The sequence below is a fragment of the Lampetra fluviatilis genome, chromosome 62, assembly GCF_964198595.1.
Source record: "Lampetra fluviatilis chromosome 62, kcLamFluv1.1, whole genome shotgun sequence".
In the NCBI taxonomy this organism is placed as follows: Eukaryota; Metazoa; Chordata; class Hyperoartia; order Petromyzontiformes; family Petromyzontidae; genus Lampetra; species Lampetra fluviatilis.
The window spans coordinates 5,386,416-5,406,678 of NC_136336.1; the positions used below are offsets into that span (position 1 = coordinate 5,386,416).

Consider the following 20,263-nt stretch of genomic DNA (forward strand, 5'->3'; position numbering starts at 1 on the left):
GAGGGGGTAGTGGTGGTGGGGTAGTGGTGGTGGGGTGGTGGTGGGGGTAGTGGTGGTGGGGGGTGGTGGGGGTAGTGGTGGTGGGGGGGGGGGTGGTGGTAGTGGTGGGGGGGGTGGTGGTGGGGGGGGTAGTGGTGGTGGGGGGTGGTTTCTGGCTGTGGGGGGTGCGAGCCTCCTGTCTGGTGACGCAAATCCGCCCTGGTGCGCTCCCCCCTAAATCACCACCATCATCACCACCACTTCTCCTCGTCTCCTACCTCGTCCTAGCCCCGTGTCGTGTGAAATGTCGTGGCTTTGAGCTACCCTCCTCCTCTTCATCATCATCTTCTTCTTCCATCATCCTCGTGGTGGTTGTTGTTGGTGGTGGTGGTGGTGTTAAAGAGACATGGGTCTCCTTGCTACTGCTGCCTTGCAACAACAACAGCTGATGGTGCTGCTGATGCTGCTGCTGCTGCCGCTGTTGAAAGGTGCGATTCTTGTACATTGTGCCGCTGAGTGTAACACTATTCGATATGATGATGATGAGAATAATGATGATGATGATGCTGTCAATGTTTAACGTGGGACTAGGGGTTTGATAACAACTGCATTGACTGATGTACAGTGCACATCAATAACACGTGTGTGGCTCACTTACAGTACAGTAGTGGTGTCTTGCTACTAACAAGTTAGTAACTTTTAAAGTTAGTAACTTTTAAAGTTAGTAACTCGTGTGTTTGGTTAACACGCAACCCAATTAATAAACACGGCAACTGATTTAATAACTTGCGCATGAATAACTTCTTAGCACAGTAACTAATTGATAAATGCAATAAACATTCTTAATTTGATGTTTAGCATATAATTAACGCGTTAGTTATGCAATAATAAACCCATTCGTAAACAAACACATGAATAACTCATTAACACGTTAGGAACTCATGCAATTATGAACACACAAATCCAGCAATACTTAGTGCGCATTCATAACGTACATCAATAACAATAATGACGGTATATGTACATATTGATGAAGTAATGTGCACTTTAATTACTTTTACACACACTATTTACTTATGCATAACTCCTATAAATGACCACAAAGGTTTATTGTTATTTGGAATTGCTCGCTTCCCTCCCGCCTAAGAAATGTGGAATTTCCTTCGCCGTCTCAACGGGATATGATCACTAACTCCATGCTCGATTGAGCGGGAAGCTCCTGGGACTTCCGAAAAGCATGGAGGTTAACAGTAAACACATGGGCCAGGGTTAGGCGAGATGTTAACTACCTCGCCTGGTATACAGGAGGTCGTGGGTTCCATCCTGATCCTGACGCCTGCTGCTGTATATTTGGAGTTTGCGTGTCTCTCTCATCATCATCATCACCACGGTGGCTAGGAGATGTTAACTACCTCGCCTGCTATGCAGGAGGTCGTGGGTTGGATCACCAACCCTGACGCCTGCTGCTGTATATTTGGAGTTTGCGTGTCTCTCTCCCCGTGGTGAGATGTTAACTATCTCGCCTGGTATGCAGGAGGTCGTGGGTTCGATCCAGACCCTGACGCCTGCTACTGTATATTTGGAGTTTGCATGTCTGGCCATGTCTCGCACCCCCAGAAAGGGCATGTCACACCCCCAGGGGGTGCGTGCACCCCAGGTTTAAGAACTACTGCTCGAGGAGATAGAGCGCCTGAAATCTTCTCGTGTGCAGGTGATGAGATGGATTTCTTTTTTTTAAATCCTTTATATTAAGTTCGCTTGCGTGCTTGCTTGCTTGCGTGCTTGCTTGCATGCGTGCTTGCTTGCTTGCTTGCGTGCTTGCTTGCGTGCTTGCTTGCTTACGACCGTGCAAATCTTTCGGTCGTTTTTTAACCCACTTCCCGTGATCCAATCGAGCTGACATTTTCCACACAGGCTCGTTGTGCGAGACAATTAATGTTCGTGAAAAAAAATTCCCAAAATTTTACACTTTTTAGGCAAAAATTTTTTATTTTACATATATTCAAATAGAACTCATTCATGGCTTTGGCTGAACGTCACAGTGTAAGAACCCAGAGCGTAACCCCTCCATAGGCCGTGGCGGAGTAGCGCAGTTGGTAGTGCCCTCGCTTCCCATGCCAAAGGTCGCGGGATCGATCCCCGCGTCCTCCACAGGCGAATATATTTTTAAATCCTTTATATTAAGTTCGCTTGCTTGCTTAGGACCGTGCAAATCTTTTGCTCGTTTTTTAACCCACTTCCCGTGATCCAATCGAGCTGACATTTTCCACACAGACTCGTTGTGTGTGACAATTAATTTTCGTGAAAAAAAAAATTCCAAAATTTTACACTGTTTAGGGAAAACAAATTAAATATTTAATTACCAATTGCTTAATGGTGGCAGACAATCATCTGACCCATAGGTGGCAGCCATCTCAAGCCAGAGGACGAGAGGACTCTAGCCGCCACGCATATAAAGGATTTATAGTGAAAAACGTTGTTTTTACGGGTTTACTTGTTACATCTCAGAACTGCGAGAGATGGGTACAGCTTGGAGGAGGCCTTCGCCCAGCAGTGGATTGATCGCGGCTGATGCGGCCAAGGATTTCATAATGACACAGTAAACATGGATCAACGGTTCAATCACGTGCCAAAGTTTGTCCAGGGTTGCTTGTTTACTGGGATGACACTCGCCAATGAAGCTGCAGGGGTGTACAATCGTTGGCATCTGTTGCCATTTGCTTTTATAAACCCATGGGCCAAAGGCCGTAGCCATAGAGTCAACATTGGGGGGACCACATCTTCCCCCCCAGAAAAAAACTAAATTTGAAAACAAATTTCCTGCCTAAAATATAAAAAACTAACACGTGGGATGGACTTTTTTTTTTACAATAATGTCAAATAGTGTATTGTATTACATTGCTCTGTTTTTTTCTTTTTTTACCTTTTTTTGTTTCATTGTATATAATGGCAGAGATTAGGGATTTATAAAGTATAACCATAACCAGAATCATATGAACATAAATCTATGCATTGTTATATGAAGACAAGTCCAGATATTGTGGCTAAGGTTTAGCAAAAATAGTTTTTATTTACATAGCATAGATTTTTTTAAATATTGTTGATAGCAATATATTGGGGGGGACATTTTGAACATATTTGAATATTGGGGGGTTGTGTGGGATGTGTCCCCCTCAATATATATTATAATTACGGCCTTGCATGGGCCTGTAGCTGCGCTAGTTTGTGACATCAGCAGTGTGACGATTCTGATTTTTTTTTCCTCCCATCCGTGCGCCGGTGCCTCCTGTAGCATTGGAGATTCGAGCATTTGTCCTGTCTGCGTGCGTTTGTTTGCACGCGTCTGCATTTCGTCCCATTTCTGTTGTTGTAACTTCCTGTGTTTTGGGGTTTTATTCATAGTCCCATGCAATATCGACTACAAAAAAAGGAAGTTAGGCATGAGACGGGACAAATTTGGCGGCAAAACGAGCAAACTTATCTGGGTACACGACCACTGTGGAGATGGAGCGATGAGAGGATGCCACGTACCAAGAGTCGGATGCATTGCGTTTTCTTGAAAGGCCACGAGGGTTCTTGACAGTATATGAGGAGCCTGTTCCCTGTTCTTCATTGAACAGTGGGATAGACCACAGTTTGTGATGGTGACGAACATCAACACATGGCTCTGTGTGTGTCTTTGCAGATGGCGCACAAGCGGTTGAGTCGAATCCGTGTGTGTTCGGAGGGGCCGATTCATGCCAGGAATGTCTGCTGTTGCACCCGGATTGTGGCTGGTGCCAACATGAAGTGAGCATCTCTAGATTTGAAGTTTTCGTGACTGCAGGGATCCGTACTCTTTGGTTCTTTCGGTAAAGTCACGTAGGTATAAAATAAAACAAAATAAATTAAATCACGACGTTTCTGGCGCAACACAAGCGTCCGTCATCAGGTGGGACAACCACAGCAAGAAACAATTGCTGAAGTGGGCAAAAGGGCTGCTGGCTCCTCCCCCCCCCCTCTCTTACCTATATTGCCTCTTGTTACAGCAGCCCTTTTGCCCACTTGAGCAATTGCTTCTTGCTGTTGTTGTCCCACCTGATGACGGACGCTTGTGTTGCGCCCGCAACATCGTGATTTAATTTATTTCGTGTTATTTTATACCTACGTGACTTTATCGAAAGAACCAAAGAGTATGAAGTGAGCAGCGAAAGTGTTTTTTTTTACGTTAATCGCCCCCTACTGGCAAATGAATACACATGCTGCGTATACCTTCTGCTGTACAGGGACAGCTGCCACTGGGGGGGCCTCTTGGCTAGACTGCAGCAGAGCATTGGAATGGTTGAGATGAGATTTTTATGGAAGGTTCTTTGAGTTTCTGAGACACTTGACCCTTTCCCGTTCCGAGACGTCTGCAAGTTGCAGGGTGGGTGTCCCGTTCACCGCCGAATCTCAGAACGTGCAGGCGATAAGCGTTAATTTTAATAAGAGAGGCGTAGTAGTTTCGCTGCTTTTAAAGACATTGTATTCACCGCAGAGAACTGTAGCGACACGACCGCTGCACTCTACGATAGCTGGCGCCAAACTGTGCCACACGCCCTCCCGTATGGCCCGTTACTTCCGATTCGTCGTTCCGTCCCGTTGAAGCGCCAAAGTTGGGGGCGTAAAGAGCCCAAGAACTTGAGCCGATCAAATCCCTTTTCAGTCTAAACTCTCCTTTCCCTTCTCGCGCAGGAGTTCAGGGGCAGCCCCGCGGGAGGCCTGTCACGCTGTGACCTGGTTCACCGCCTCCTGCAGGCCGGCTGCCCCGCCGAGCAGATCGAGGCTCCCAGAAGCCGGCGGTCGATCACGAAGGATAGGCCGCTGAGCGAGAAGTTGGACACTGCGGCAGCTGGCGGCGGCGGCGGCGGCGGCGACGGTTTAGCGGCTGTGGTGCAGCAGTCGCCGCAAGCCGTGACTCTGAACTTGCGGCCCGGTGAGTCCACGGTCTGATGAGAGTTGGGGCGGGGTGAGAGGTGAAATAATTGCACCAGGGCCCCAAGTTCAGGGCATTGCGGGCCTCTACATGAAATACAAAGAATTTGATTTTATATTTCATGCGAAGTGATGGGGGGGGGGCTCCCACACGTGATGTTCCGTGGCCCTAAATTTCCCTCCCAAGGGCCTGGTCTTATCCCTGATGGTGTTGGATGGTTGTGGACGTCCCAGCTCTACCGCACGCACCATGCTCATTAAGAATCTTATTCCACCTGTTGCTGTCAGTCTGGCCACGTGCTATGTGGTTGGAGTACAGCTGGCATTGGGAAGACCGGGCATTAAACATTCAGTTGGTGGTTGACTCGGCTATTCATCCGTCTAGAGTTGATCAAATGAGTACCACTTTGTGGGAAGTTATGAATAATCGGGCTGTGGGTTTCCACATCCCTGTCACAAGAATGTAAATTCCACCACTTGCTAAGTGCAGTTAACAGCCGGTGGGCATCTCCCAATGTTCACCAGTTTGGGAAATCGCTTGGTGCATTGTGCATTGTTTAGAAAGAACATTGTTTACAAGCGTAAAATAAAGTAGACATATCACTTTGTTGATAAGTAGTCAAACAATGACTCGAGCATCTTTAGTTATTTATTTAAAACGTTGTGCATGTCTCTTTGCGACGTTTAAACATATTCTGCGTGTCCAGACACCCACGATGCGCACAGTGGCTGCTCGCCCCCCTGCTCTAAACACTCGTCTGTGATCCCACGACCTCACCAACACAAGTAGTCAAAACACATTCCTGCGGAGGGAGCTGGTAGGAACGTTGGGTTGCTCGGTCAATGGCCAGGGTCAACGGCGGCGTGCTGTATTCCGCAAATATGGCCGACTGTTAGGGCGGGCACAAGCCGGCGTGAGTAGGTTAAACTTTGAGTTTTATAAGGGCACCACGGGGTGACCAGCCCCTCCCCACCCAGCCCCTCCCCACCCTCCCCACCCAGCCCCTCTCCACCCAGCCTTTCCCCACCCAGCCCCTCCCTGCACGACGGACGGACGGACACAATAATCCCCTGTGGGCTGGTGTAACCAGGAGGTTCCTACCAGTATGAATAGTCAAAGGTGGAATTTTTACTTACACATTTTGTTGGTGTCTCTTTGCGACGTTTAGAGATATATACATATTGGCCGTTTGGACACCCACGATACCCAGAGTGTCTGCGCTCCCCTCTGCTCTAAACACTCGTCTCTGATCTCGCAACCTCACCAACAGGGGACCCCGTGAGCTTTGAAGTTCGGGTTCGCCAAGTGGAAGACTACCCGGTGGACATCTACTACATGATGGACCTGTCTCTGTCCATGCACGACGACCTGGCCACCATGCAGCTGCTCGGCTCCCGCTTGGCGGCGGAGATGGCGGGACTCACCAGCAACCTGCGTCTGGGCTTCGGCTCGTTTGTTGACAAACCGGCCTCTCCCTACGCCTTCTCGGCGCCGGCGTACCTTCACCAGCCTTGCGCCGGGTGAGAAGCCGCAAGTGCGCACGCACGCACGCACGCAGGTGTGTACGTACGTACGTACGCGTGTGCACTCCTCTCGGTGGACACGGAACAAAGGATGAAACAGGATGCCCATTCCGGCCAGGCCTGCCTCACGGTGCGTGAATTCGTGCAAACGCTTTGATGTTAACACTCTTATCGATTTGTTTCATTATTTTTTCACGTGGTGGGATTTGAGTAAAGGTTGTAGTGGTCGACCGGTGGCTCAGTGTAGTTGGTGGGGTGGCCACGATATGCTAATATATTATGATACATCATACGGGCTAACGTCCACAGCAACCGTCATATCGTCCGTTTTGCTAAGCGTCATTGTATCAATTTCTAGCTGTTACCTGTTCGTTTAGTGCTGAGCCACAAACAATGACTGCGCATTCTAGATTTGAAGTTTACATAAATTGGTCCTGCACTTAACTGGCCCAAAGTTGCCCTCCAATAGTTCTGAGTGGATACCATGTCTCATGACGTCATCCCGACAGCCCAATTGGCATCAATCTTGGGAATTTTTAAACAAAACGAAGCCCACGGAGCCACGTTATTTGCCGTGTTCTTCTCACTTCGGTTGAGTGACAGGTGGCACCCCCCTCCCACCCCCCGCTGCCCCATGTTCTCACCGAGCAGGTCCAAGCGCTTCCCGAAGTGCGTGCCGTCGTTCGAATTCCGCCACCAGCTCTCGCTCACCGACGAGGTGGACCGCTTCAACGAGGAGGTGAAGCGTCTCAACGTCTCCCGCAACAAGGACGCCCCAGAGGGTGGCTTCGATGCCATCATGCAGGCCGCGGTGTGTGGGGTGCGTTGCGCCCCAGTGCGGTTACACACAACAACAACAACCACAACAACCGCCATTTGCCACTAAGTGGCGGTGACGTCACCACGACGCGCACACACACACGCACGCGCGCGATGTTCACTCGCCAGGTCAATGTTTAATGCCCCGTCTCGTGCGGGGTTATCTTGGCGTGGTCTGGGACGCTTTTGTTGCTGTTCTGGCTGCCTTTCCCAAGCGTGATGAATCTGACTTCTATGAATAATTAATTTTGTATTTAATTACGTTGCTTTTCACTCCTGTCGTGTGCACGGAGCGTGACACAGTGAAACCTTGGATTGCGAGCATTATTCGTTTCGGAAACGTGCTCGTAATCCAAAGCACTCGTATATCAAAGCGGATTTCCCCATTTGAAATAATGGAAACTCCGATGGATTCGTTGCACAACTCAAAAATATTCACGTAAAAATTATTAATCCAAAATACCTTTATATATTTTTATTATTTAAATTTGATATAAAGTAATCACATTTATTCATTACATTTAATCGTGGCTGGTGTGAGGGAGACGAGAGAGACGAGAGGAGGAGGGGGCCATTGTTGCAATACAGTTACTAAAGAACAGTCACTACACTTGGACACAAAATTAAAAAATGCTTTGCGCACACGCACGTGGCCACAACACTATAGTAAACAGTGTACGCTCGCACGGATGTTGACTATACGAGTGAGGCACGCCGACTGAGACCGAGCATGGGAGACGATTACCCACAATCCCGTAGCGAGAGAAAGAAGAACCATCGGCTCAGTTGCAGACAAAGCGTATACTGTACATACTACTCGTATTGCAAGACCTCGCTCGTTTATCAAGTTAAAATATATAGTAAACAATTGCTCGACTTGCAAAACACTCGCAGACCAAGTTACTCGCAATCCAAGATTTTACTGTACATACATCATTCCCGTTGACCTACATTTTACTCTCAGCCAGAAGTCCCACGAATGCGTTGGGGCCGCTGCTGGAATCTTCTTAATCTCTGTGGCTCTTTCCTCGTTCCTCTGCTTTCATCACATCCACTGTCATCGTATCTTGTTTCACCGCATCCATCTCTCTCACCGTCTGTCCAACTCTCCGCCATTTGCCGTGCGCCAGTGGCATCTCCATATCCCCCTCTAGTCTGTGTGTCTCTGTGTGAGTGTGTGTGTCTCTGCGCGAGTCTGCCGATCTCTAACCCCCATAACTTTTCCAATGATGTGTTTTTTTTGTCTCTTCTCAATGCGTGCCAATACCATCAACGTTTAGTCTCCCTAACCTCCACGAGCTGTATAATGTTGTGGGTGCTCAGTGCATCTTCATAACTTCCATTTGATCGCAGTCGGGTGAAATGCGTTTAAAATGAGGCGTAGAATTATACGCTGACCCGATGCGATTCGATGAATTGTCGCAATTCAGGGTTCCGATTTGTACCGTCTTGGCTTGCTTCTTCCGTCTCCTGTGTTCCATCCTGTTTTGCTCTCATTATTTTCAGTAGCCAACAGGCAACATTCGCTTGCAATTAGCATGTCATTTTTTTATAAATTTCGAATAACCGGCTCTTATGGAAACGATTTTTACACGTGTATCCTGAGTACGAGAATCATTGAATCATTACACGAATCGTTCTAAACCACAAGCAAAAGCAAGCACTTGCGTCGCAAGACTTACGGAGATGCCTTCAAGCCAATAATTTAATTTGGCAGCAAATTCAAGTTTACAGTGTATTTTTGTTTAACCCAGTAGTGAGAACTGAAAGAGGCCCGGGTGAGTCTCATTCACAAGAGTTTTCTGGGACATTGGTCTGCCCGTCTCTCCCGAGCGTACGGCAAGTATGTAAAAATGACACATCCAAGTTTAAGTCTGTGAGCCGTGCGACCCGAGTTTGATTGCCGCTCACGGTCAACACCAGTAACGATTATATTATCTGAACTGGTCTGGGCCTCCCCTATGTCGACTCGGCCGAAAATCAGTACCTAGTGCAGTGTGTTAACATGGCCACTGGGAAGACGAAGGCGGTTGGGCGTGGTGCTAGCCATCCGCACCCCCTCGCGTGCCGTTCCGGCCTTCAAAGGTGCTCGCTAACAGCCCTTGCCCCAACCGTCTGTTAAGGCTGTACGGGGGATCTTTGTCTTTGTTGCTAGATGTGAGGAGGAGTGGTGGCACAATCGTGCGCTGTGCCATCATTCGTGGCGATTGTCTGAACCCAGTTCTGTTGCCTTCTGTCGGTAAACCTGTCCCTAAATGAGTACCTGGTGTCATCTATAAAACACTGGGGAGACAAAGGCAGCCGGGCATGGTGCTGGCCACACCATCCCCTCGTGCGCCGTGCTTGCCTTCCTAAGAGCTCCGCTAACAGCACTTGCCCCAACAACCTGTGCTGGACGAGTCCGGCAATCGCGGAATGTGCCCAATGTGCCCCGGCAGGATCGCATTGGCTGGCGCAAGGAGGCGTCTCACCTGCTGGTGTTCGCCACCGACGCAGCCTCGCACCTGGCGCTGGACGGCCGGCTCGGTGGGGTCCTGCGGCCCCACGACGGGCACTGCCACCTCGACAACAATGGCAGCTACTCGTCCGCCGACAGCCTGGTGTGATACCCACGCTCACCGTTGGATTGTTTGTCAGCCAGCGGCGGTGCTTACGGTTGGACTGCGCCCGCCTTGTTCATTAGCGACTCACGGCTGGCCTGTGCCGGCCTAGTGCAGTACCCACACATTTGGACTGTGCCAACCTGATGCATTACACACTCACAGTCAGTCTGACTGTTTGTAGATTGAACTTCTTTTGCACCGTACGTAGCAAGTCGTGCTAATTGGAGGTGTGAAATCGGAGGTGCCAGCTTGGTGCAGTACCCAATTACGGTTGGCCTGTGCCAACCTGTTGCATTACCCCACTCAGTATTGGGGTGGTCCACTTGAAGATTTATCGTTTACTAATCTTGTGCTCTACCCACACACACACACGGCTGGGCTGTCCCACAGCCTTGTGCCGTGCCCACACACAGAGTTCGGACTGTCTGCTAATCTGGTGCCGTGTCTGCTCGCGGTTGGACTGTGTGTCGGCGTGGTTCATTAATGCTCCCAGTTGGCAGACCTGGGGTCAATTACAATTGTAGTTCGTAATGTGTTGCAATCAGGACGTAATTTCGGTTATAATATCACGTCGTAATAATGCTGCTCTAATTGTAATTACGGTTGACTGCAGGTCTGTTTTTACTGTCTGCCAGCCGGAGGCAGTGATGCATGCTCATTCACTTAAATATTCCTGCTGCATGAGTTTCACATGCTCCCGCATTTCTATATTTTTTCGTAAAATATTTTTTTCTGTGTAGGATTACCCCTCCCTGGGGTTCCTCGGTGAGAAGTTGGCCGAAAACAACATCAACTTAATTTTTGCCGTGACCACCCCAAATTTTGGTCTGTACAAGGTAAGGTCTGGGTACCTCTGGTCCGCGTGTTATTCTAATCTGCTCCCCTCCACGTGCCCTCTCTGCTTCAGTGCTCAGTGCCACTTGTAGATACCACCACCACCACCTCTCCCCCCTATTATCTATTCCGTGCGTGGTCACTCCTCTGTGTACATGTTGGCAGGGTGCCGCAGTGGTAACGCATGTGCCCAACAGCAAGGAGGGCATGGGGTTCAATTCTCGACTCGGGCACCTTTCTGCGCGTAGTTTGTATGTTCTCTCTCTCTGCCCCCCGTGTTCTGCTTTGGTTTCCTCTGAGTTCACCGTTTTTCTCCCATTGTTAATCATATGCCGCCTAACTGGTATTGACCATTCATCCCAATGCTGAAACATCACCCGCAAATGACTCAATTGGGATCACGCGCACAGCAGAAGCAACGTTGTCTGCTGTGCAAATTTGACAGGACCCTCTTGATAAAGAGTCGAGACTTGGCGAGGCAGGCAAGGTTTATAATGACAATACATTATTTCCTTGAAGAGCACATTGACATTTGCCTTCGAGTGGCTGCTCTCATGACTGACTCCCTGTCCACCCCAATGTCTTCCATGACATTTGTATTTCAATTCATCCCTCTTCTCATCTGCATCATGAATCCCGACCAGCCTCCCTCTCATCGTTGCGTTCAGCTCTTTCCAATGGCCTGTCTCCCCCACTCCTGTGCAAAAGATTGAGATGTGGCCCGCATTGTTATTTTTAATCATGCTCTTTGGTTTTTTCGGTAAAGTCACGTAGTTGTAAAACAAAATAAAATTAAAATAAAACCACTAAATTAAATCACGACGTTTTGGAAGCAACACAAGCATCCGTCATCAGGTGTGACTGCTCCAGCAAAATTACTGTAGCGTATGAATGAAAAAACAAAGAGTATGGATCCTTGCAGTCACAAAAACTTCAAATCTATAATTTTTAATCATAGTTGCTGAGCACAGTCTCAAAGGTCAGAAGGTCATTGCGGATTTGTGAAGGTGGGCAGGGTAGACGCGGGAGCATATAAGCACAGTACAACAATGCTTGATGCCCACCACGTAGCTCCGTAGCAGCCTCTTACGCACGGTTAAGCAAATTATTTGGCGATGCTGCGATGGCATTGGTGCACGAGCACAAATAACGCACGGAAATTCTACGCAATCGTCAGTGACACTGCTTCAAACAAAAGCAATAATTAAAGGACGACGTTTCAGGCAATTTCCTTTCTTGGTGTGCTCTGAAGGAGGGGGCATTGCCCAACACGTCGCCCACTGTATATATATTTGTTTATTATTAATTAGGCATGGGTGGTCATCCATCCAAAGCACGTCCAGGCTCGGTCCGTTTCATTTCCGAGATCCGACGAGACCTCCACACGCCCCGGTGTGACAAGGCCACAGGCAGCTGTCTTTATAAAGTCAGTCCTGGACTAAGTCCTCTTTGAACCTCTTTTGAGTTGTTCACGGTGGTGGGAGATGAGGCAGGTGTGTCGTGCCTTTCATTTCAACAGCAGCCCATGGTGTGGAGGGGCTTGTGTTTCCTGGGGTCGGGTTACATAAGACTGTGGGTGGGGGTATTATGGGTGTGGTAGGGGAGGGTGAAGGGCTTTCAGCATCATCCGCAGTAGCTTAGTTCTCCTCGTGCTAATGGATTATATTCGCGTGCGCGCCGTCGTTATATTAAAAAGGTGCAAATGAATGGCGTCGTTGTTGCGACCACGTTTTTCAAATCACGGCGAATGGATTACGGTTTAGGCTTCCAGATGGACCCACCACCACCACCACCGTGGCACGCCTAACCGTGGCCTTGCCACAATACCCTAGATCTCAAAACACGCAGGGGTTAAGAGTGACGGGTACGATCATATTGGAACAGGACAAGCAGATGATTCGAGACCCCAACCATCGCAACTCCTGGCTTTGACATTCCTCCTCAAAGACACTGCTGGTGTGACCATCAACGACATCGCAGCATCAACAGGCCGACGCGCACATCTCTTTCACGAATGGACAAGTCACAGTCAGTCGTGCGATTGTAGCCACACAGCCCAAACCACGGACCCATGTCGTAACACCAATGTAGTCTGCGCTCCTTCAACGGAGGAGGAGAAGGGGAGGTGGAATAGCAGAAATACCACACAAACTCTCTCCTGAAGCCCTCTCGTGGCTCGCAGACCTCGCTTGACATTGGCGTTTATCTCCTGGGCGCGTTGCTCATCATACGCAAGAACAGAATAGAGCTTCTTCTTGGTTCTTTCGGTAAAGTCACGTAGAAGGGAAATAATAAAATAATAAAAAGAAAACATAATAAAATCATTCTCACGACGTTTCGGCCACAACGCAAGCAGCCGTCCTCAGGTGAAGACCAGTTCTGTCGGGGAGACAGCGTCTGAATGAAACACCACCATGCTTGGAGCGTCTATTTAAGCTGGGTTCGAAGGAGAAGAGCGCCTTGACAAAATAATTTGCATATCAAGAGGAATTTAGCATATTTATGGGAAATGCAGATATGTGATTACACATATCTGCATTTCCCATAAACATGCTAAAATATACGCTCCAAGCATGGTGGTGTTTCATTCAGATGCTGTCTCCCCGACAGACCTGGTCTTCACCTGAGGACGGCTGCTTGCGTTGTGGCCAAAACGTCGTGAGAATTATTTTATTATGTTTTATTTTTATTATTTTATTACTTCCCTTCTACGTGACTTTACCGAAAGAACCAAGAAGATGAATTCCTGCAGTCACGAAAGCTTTAAATCGAAATTTAAAAGAATAGAGCTTGTACCGGTGTCGATGGATCCATTTGTAAAGGCTGCACTATGTGTGAATAGCTAACCACAGTGTTGTGTGTGTGTGTTTCTGTGCGTGCGTAGAACTACACGGAGCTTCTGCCGGGCGCCACAGTTGGGATCCTCGCAAACGACTCCAGCAATGTCATCGAGCTCATCGTATCCGCGTACAACGTGTGTACCACACCACACGACACGCTTGTATGTTGAACTTTTTTCACACCGTACGTAGCCAACCGTGTTTTTGGCAGGTGCGGGGCGAAGGACGACAAACTAAACGCAAGAATTCTAGATTTGAAGCTTTCGTGACTGCAAGGATTCATATTCTTAGGTTTTATCGGTAAAGTCACGTAGGTAAAAAATTTAAAATTAATAAAAGTTATTTATTTTTATTTTTTTTATTTTACTTTTATTAATTTTCATTTTTTACCTACGTGACTTTACCGAAAAAACCTAAGAATATAAACGCAAGAAGCAGTTCTAAAGATATGAGTTTTAAATCTAGATTTTAAAGTGGATAGCTCCCAGTCGCTTCCTAATATCGGAAGAAAGAGTGTTCCAGACGGCTGCAGAAGCGCATCTGAAAACTAAACTTTTTATTTTACCAGTTAATGCCCGCTGAGCTTTATAGCTCTTTTTTTCAGAAGCGATCTGGCCACAAATGATAGCTTAACAAAGTGACTTATCACATGGAAATTTATAGCAGCCAAATACTCTAAACGCATGCTTTTACATTTTGGAGGGAAAAATTAGAGGACCCGGAGAAAAATCCACGCGACCACGGGGAGAACGTACAAACTCCAAATATACGGGTGTTCGGGTTGTGATCGAACTCACGACCTTCTGCATAAGGGGCGAGGTAGTTAAACGCGCGATGTGATGACCGTCTTTGTGTCGATTGGCTCGGCAAAACCTGCCGCTGCTGCTGCGACGATGACCAGATTTTGCGCGATGGTTTACGCCCCTTGACGATATCGGCGAGGTATCGTGGTTCATTTGTGGCAAGCGTTTTTGTTTCGGATGAGAGAGAGAGAGAGACCTCTGTGCCTGTGTGTGCAGCGTGCACGCGTTTGTTGCCGCTGGCCCACTGTGGCATGGAAAATGCGATTCCGAGTGAAAGTTGTCAGTGATTGTGCTCGTCATTAGCGGGAAATGGGAACGGTAATAGTGGTGACCTGGAGTTACGGACGTGCGCTTTCGTCGCATCCCTTCTTACGAGCGACTATGAATTGGGATTATTACAATTCATAGATGTTACATAGGGTAAAACACTTGACAATTAATCTTGATTCGAAGCTTTCGTGACGGCAGGAATCCATACTCTTTGGTTCTTTCGTGTAAAGTCACGTAGGTCGAGATGAAATAATAAAATAATAATACATTTTCTACCTACGTGACTTTACCGAAAGAACCAATGACTACTTGGCAATGAATTGGAACACTTGGCTACCTGGAATTCGCACTTAGCTCGACTGTATTGGCCAATAAAAATTATTAAAATAAAATAAATCCACAGTTTATCCAATGGAAGAAAATAATAAATACAATTAAATATTGTCCATAATATTTGCTTAGGCTAATATATCTTCTTGGTTCTTTCGTTAAAGTCACGTAGAAGGGAAGTAATAAAATAATAAAAATAAAACATAATAAAATAATTCTCACGACGTTTCGGCCACAACGCAAGCAGACGCTGTCGCCTCGACAGACCCGGTTTTCACCTGAGGACGGCTGCTTGCGTTGTGGTCGAAACATCATGAGAATTTTTTTATTATGTTTTATTTTTATTATTTTGTTACTTCCCTTCTACATGACTTTACCGAAAGAACCAAGAAGATGAATCCCTGCAGTCACGAAAGCTTTAAATCGAAATAAATAGACTAATATACACAATCGATGATGTGTAATGAAATGCACTGCAACACATTGTATAGTGTAGTGTATAAAGTCTAAAATATGTGTGTTAGTGTGAAAGCGTGTATTAAATACACTCAATATATTAGTGGTGGGGGAAGGAGTGATGGAGGGGAGGGGTGGTAGGGAATGGAGGGGAGGGTTATGGGGGATGGAGGGGATGGGTGGTGGGGAATGGAGGGGTGGGTTATGGGGGATGGAGGGGAGGGGTTGTGGGGGATGGAGGGGTGGGGTGGTAGGGAATGGAAGGGTAGTGGGGAATGGAGGGGATGGGGAAGGTTAGGGGGATGGAGGGGCGGGGTTGTGGGGGATGGGGGAGACCGATGTACCCTCAACCACTCAACCAACCAACTCACCAGCACAGTAGACAACGCACAGTACTCTCCTGTTATTTTATTTTTAGTCCATACGGTAAAACACACGCGCACTACACACGGGCATATACAGACGGTTGCAATTTGTTTATCTGCCGCGTGCATTTTTCATGTTCCTTTCGCAGCTATCTGGACTCTTCACGCGACCAGACTTTTCGGCTTGACCTGACCGCAGCTGCTCCTGTTCTCTGTCCGGCCGCCCGAGTGTGTCACTGTAGAATTTCCGTGAACGCTTTGAGGGGGGCGTGGGGGGCGCGGGGTTTGTTACGCAGCAGTGCAGAGAATTATTGACCGGCGGATCTCAGCCCGCGTGGCCGCTGTGCAAGAACGTACTCATCGCATCTTCCCGAAGAGTGGGGGGGGGGGCAGGGGGGGGGGCAGGGGGGGGGCGCCTTTGTTGCTAGCCGACTGGAAGGCGCGATGACCCCTCACCCCTTTGTGGACGGACGGGGAGACTTAAGGAAGTCTTGCGGGCTATGCGAGCTGTTGGATAAACAGCAGCCCCCTTCTACTGTGGACTGCCGCACCCACCCTGCTGTCAGCTGCTCGCTGCCTCGGTGTTTAAAAACAGCTGTTGCGTTGGATGTGGGAGGGGGGGGGTTGCTCTCCATGTCACGCTGTGGTCATCAAAACCCCATAACTTTAGAATCGCGTTCATATCCCCATCTTTTTTCATCTATGTTTTCTGAGCAAATGTTATTTTTTAAAAATGTAGTTTTTTTTGCTTCCAATTGTGCCAACTCTATTCCGAAGTCTGGCAAAGCAACTCATCTCGCCCCCCCATGTGTTAGGAGAATGGCCTGGATAAGCAATACCTGACGGAACTTATTTCCAAAGTGGTTTTTCAGACCTGCAAAGTGGGAAACGTTTCGCCACGTAGCGATAAAAAACAAACGGTATCATATGATATACTTGGGAGAGCAGATTTACATGGAGATGGAGCGATGGAATCAGTTCGCGTGCAGGTGCTAGGCTGATTATCACATTGCGGGATCGTGAGAAGTGTTGGCGTCTTGGGGGAGGCCTTCATCCAGCAGCAGATGGCTGATGATCATGATTATATGAGATAACACGAATCATCCTCTGAACTACTTTTGTGGTCATCTTTTTGACAAAAGATGCTACATTACATAATGCCCTGGCAGCGTCGTACGCAAGCACGAATATTCCATACGTATTTATGTTGAAAAAATTCGTCAATAACAAACTCAACTTTGACGAATATGTTGAAATCGATTTCCTTTATTCCCATCATTATTATGATTGCCGTCTGTCCCTGAAGTAAGACCACCTTCGACAGCTTGTGCCCCCCCCCCCCCCACCAGCAGTTATATCCCTGACTTGGCAAGGACCCTTCTTGAGACAACCCAATATTGCAGCTGCGTCGTGCCTCCAGGCGTCTCGTCAGCTGCCACTTCGTAGGAAGCGGTGGATCGGCGGTAAACGCCGCCACCGCCACTCAGTCGGCCGCCCGATGTGCGCGACCGTTGGAAATTTTGGGCCTTGCCGTTATGCAGGAACGGCCAACGCACTCCGAAGTCAGTCGGCCCCGGGGGAGATGTTTGTTGTTGTGCGGAGGAGCGACAGTGTTGCCCTTGTGTGGTGCGCGGTGCCCCCTGTCTCCATGGTTCCTCCTGCGGAGTATATTTAGCCTCGGTTCTGGGGCTGCGGGAGAACGCGTGTAATCATAATAATACCGTAAAAAGAGTCGGCGGCACTGGTGTGTGTGTGTGAAAATATATATTTATATATATGCAGACAATCGAAGCGGTTAACTCGCTCGAAAACGTATTCGTCGACGATCGTATGCAATTTACAACCCAGAGCCGGTGGTGGAAATTCCTCATTCCTATGGCAGGGGTTAATTCACTTGACAAAATGTGACTTGTGTGTCATGGAGTGGTGATGGGGTCGGATAACGCCGGTTGGGATTTGAACTGGCAGCCGTTGTGATTGCGAAGTAACACGCTCCGACCACTGCACCACTCTGTATCGCTGCATTGATCCAAGTGATTTTCTGCTCAAATGAGCATGGAGGTGGAGCTCATCCGTTGTTTACAGCCCTAAGACGGTGGTGAAACTCCTCGTTTCTATGACGGGGGGCGAGTGATATCATAGCACGACCACTGTTGATGTCACCACAAAGTGGTATCTATTTTATCGACCCTGCCGGGGTGATGGGCCAAGTCAAACCCCCTGTCAGGGATTTAAACTCGCAACATTCCAAGTGCAAAGCCGCTCACCTCAATAATATGTCGTGTTCATATCCCGGCGTCCATGAATAAAATCATATTGTTCTGTGCTTAGTTCGGCTTAAATTCCAGCCTCCTGAGAACTGAAAAAGTGGGTTGGAATGTCATGGAACAAACATCGCTGTGTACCGGTGCAGATGGGGAAGTTGCTGCCGCCTAGTGTGCATAACAGGGCATTCGAAGGGATCTCCAAAGTACAGTGGTACCCCGGCCATCGAACTTAATTCGTTCCCGAAGGACATTCGAAACACCGATTTTGTTCGAACACCGACTTCATTTTCCCCATAAGAATGAATGTAAATGACATTAATTGGTTCCAGACACAAGAAATATCTCATTATAAAGATTTTTTACACGAATTTACAGTAATTACATGCATAAAAGCACACAAAAAAATAAAAAACACAATAAATAAATGGAATAAATATTTGGAATCAATGAAATAAATGAACATTGAACTTCACTCTACCTGTAGTAAGGAGAGTTGATGGCTTGAGTGGAAGGTGGTGAGGAGGAGGAGGTGGTAAACCTTTGTCTGGGCAAGCGTCATGCACGCTGGCCAAACGCGTCTCAGCCGTACAGGTTCTTTCAAGTCGCGATTGGCCCTTCGACCTCCGAATTTCGTTCGGTTTCCGGGGAAAAAAATGTTCGGAAATATCATTCGAACACCGATCAGTTCGAGTTCTGGTGCGTTCGATCTCCGAGGTTCTACTGGAGTTCTGTGCATGAAAAAGAACAATACGCCTTACACTTTCTAGCAATAAAACAGGAGGGGTTAAGATGTTAAAACACCAAATAGAAACCTTTTGCAAGGAATCAGGTTCGCATTAACCACACGTACTTGTGGTGAACATGCAAAGAAACATGCTCTGAAAATAATATCTGCGTTGTCTTTGAAACTGATTGGCCTACACCAGAGACAGCCTTCTTTAGGGCCTCGTCTCACCAGTGTCAGAGCAGAGAACGCCAAAAGGCGAACTCTTCCTCTCTTCACACAGGGCTTTGCGATTCATATTAGTTTATTTTGTGTTAGATCATTGCGTAGTGTACAATGTCACAATGTTTAACTGTAACCTTCCACCACCTGACAGAGCCAATGAAATAAAGTTGTTACGTGATGGGAAAATGTGCCAATTTACTTGGTTTTTCAGCGAAACCGGAGGCATGTAGCTTTTTTAACATTGCGTGTGGCTTTTAAAATCCCACTTTTCCTGAAAAACCAAATCGCTCGTAATATCTGCCTTTCACGTGGCAGCTTGACTTTGATTGGCTGTGTCGGCTGTCGCGGGAGGGTATTTGGTAAAAGTTTTTCATTGTAACCTACACGGTGATCTCACCCGAAAGACGGCGATAGTTGTCATTCTCAATGTTTGGCCGTGAAAAGTCCACGCGTAAAACAGAAGTTAGGAATGGTGTCGGAATGAAAAAAACGTTCCATATGAGACCGAGAGCTCGAGGAGAGTAACATTTGGGGACGTGACAAAGAGGAAAACGGAACAGGGGCCATGTTTTAGAGCAAACGCTGCATGTGGTGCGGTGTGGTGTCAGACATCCATTCTTAGTTCCTTCTTCTTTCACCAGAGAAACCGCTGACTTGATTCACGCCGAGGATTAATTGTCTTGCCGTTTACTGCCGAGTAGCGTTACTTTCAGAGAGGTGAGCATGCGCGGAATAAATGGCAGTCCAACGATCAGCCAGTCGTGGGGTTCGAGATTTGAAGTTTTCGTGACTGCAAGGATTCATACTCTTAGTTTTTTTCGATAAAGTCACGTAGGTAATAAATAAATGAATAAACAACTAAATAAAATCACGACGTTTTGGAGGCAGCTTGTGTTTCCTCCGAAACGTTGTGATTAAATTTAGTTGTTTATTTATTTATTCATACCTACGTGACTTTACCGAAAAAAACAGAGTACTGCTGTGTGGTGGTGTCATGGTTTGCCCAACTCGCAATTCGACGAATCGTCACCAGTCAGGGCGGCGATTCCTTTGAAAATTTGGTTCTTCTTTTTTTCAACATTTTACTGAATCTAGTGGTCCCTTATTGGCTAGAGGGGGGTTATTTTAACACACTGCGTACACCATATTCAAATCGAAAAAACATAAATGCTCGCACACGAGATGTGACACTCGTTTCGTTAGCCTGGGAATCGGTAATAATCGGTGTCAGTCGATGCATCTGTACACCCAGGGGTGCCGCGGTGGCTAGG

At 47.6% G+C, this 20,263-nt stretch overlaps 1 pseudogene across 1 annotated transcript in view; it reads left to right on the top strand.

Moving 5' to 3' along the window:
• The first annotated feature begins 211 nt into the window (after positions 1-211).
• LOC144951413 (integrin beta-5-like) overlaps positions 212-20,263 on the top strand; it is a 38,393-nt pseudogene continuing 18,341 nt past the window's right edge. Inside the window, exons 1-8 of the transcript XR_013640477.1 lie at positions 212-467; positions 3,665-3,768; positions 4,693-4,933; positions 6,204-6,453; positions 7,108-7,276; positions 9,714-9,875; positions 10,619-10,714; positions 13,597-13,686. The product of XR_013640477.1 is annotated as an integrin beta-5-like (transcript). The remainder of the gene's footprint in view (positions 468-3,664; positions 3,769-4,692; positions 4,934-6,203; positions 6,454-7,107; positions 7,277-9,713; positions 9,876-10,618; positions 10,715-13,596; positions 13,687-20,263) is intronic.